At 33.6% G+C, this 960-nt stretch overlaps 1 protein-coding gene and 1 non-coding gene across 3 annotated transcripts in view; both read right to left on the bottom strand.

The window, feature by feature from the left end:
• UBE2V2 (ubiquitin conjugating enzyme E2 V2) overlaps positions 1-960 on the bottom strand; it is a 39349-nt gene that overhangs the window by 33528 nt on the left and 4861 nt on the right. The gene's annotated exons all lie outside the window — the stretch shown is intronic.
• TRNAA-AGC (transfer RNA alanine (anticodon AGC)) lies at positions 590-662 on the bottom strand. The gene has a single exon. It is a non-coding gene; the product is annotated as a tRNA-Ala (tRNA).

Raw genomic sequence — 960 nt, 5'->3', positions numbered from 1 at the left:
ATGAAACCAAAAAAACCCTCATGAGGACATAAAATGTGCAGGCATAGATTTACAGAGAAAATTTTGTGGTATTTGAGAGATGTGAAAATTTCACAATCAAAAGGCACAGTCTTGCTACCAGGTGYAAAAAGACTGCAGAACATTCTAGCCTACTTTTTCTAATAAACAGCTTACACAACTAAAATAGAGCAGAAACAATGAGTTTTGTTCACTGTACACTAAACTGTAGTATCAAATTTAAAGTTAACTAATTCATGAAATCATTAACCAAACACTTAAGGACCAATCAAAAAATYCCTCATTTACTTTTCTCGATAATTTTTACATGTCAATTCTTATTGCAWTAAGATGTCAGTAAATTTTGTTATTTCATGCAAAGATTATATTTTTTACTCCCTCAGCAAAAGAACAAACATCTGATTTTGAAATGAAAAAAATGAAATGTTTCAATCAATATGCTACCTTTCCTTTAAAATTTACAATTCTTTCGTGTTTCTTTACACTACTATACAAGAAAAATGAAGTGTAAATAGGAAAATAATTTAAAATGCTGCTGCGTGGTTTATAGTGAAATCAATACTGAAAACACTGGAGAATGCGGGCATCGATCCCGCTACCTCTCGCATGCTAAGCGAGCGCTCTACCATTTGAGCTAATTCCCCATCTGAAAAAAAAAAATTGGAAACTTGGAGATAGACACTTTAAATTTACATTAAAAACTACAACACAACTACGTTGGACTATACATTCGTTGTTTCTTGCTGAGTCATTCTTTCTGCTCACAACTGACTGCGGCTCCCAGCTGGAATCATGGGATGCGTCCTTCAGCATGTACACTACCAGAATAATCTTATTCATCCTTTTAGAACACGAGTCTTTGTTATTCAGCTGTTTTCATATAAGAAGCTCTCCGAAAGATCGAGTTACTTAAAAGAAACCAAATGTATGTTTCCAGAAAGG

Source organism: Malurus melanocephalus, unplaced genomic scaffold, assembly GCF_030028575.1.
Source record: "Malurus melanocephalus ecotype Western Australia unplaced genomic scaffold, MMel_1.1 scaffold_46, whole genome shotgun sequence".
NCBI classification, from domain to species: domain Eukaryota; kingdom Metazoa; phylum Chordata; class Aves; order Passeriformes; family Maluridae; genus Malurus; species Malurus melanocephalus.
The sequence above is the reverse complement of the archived record's forward strand: the minus strand, read 5'-3'. Positions and strand labels throughout refer to the sequence as shown.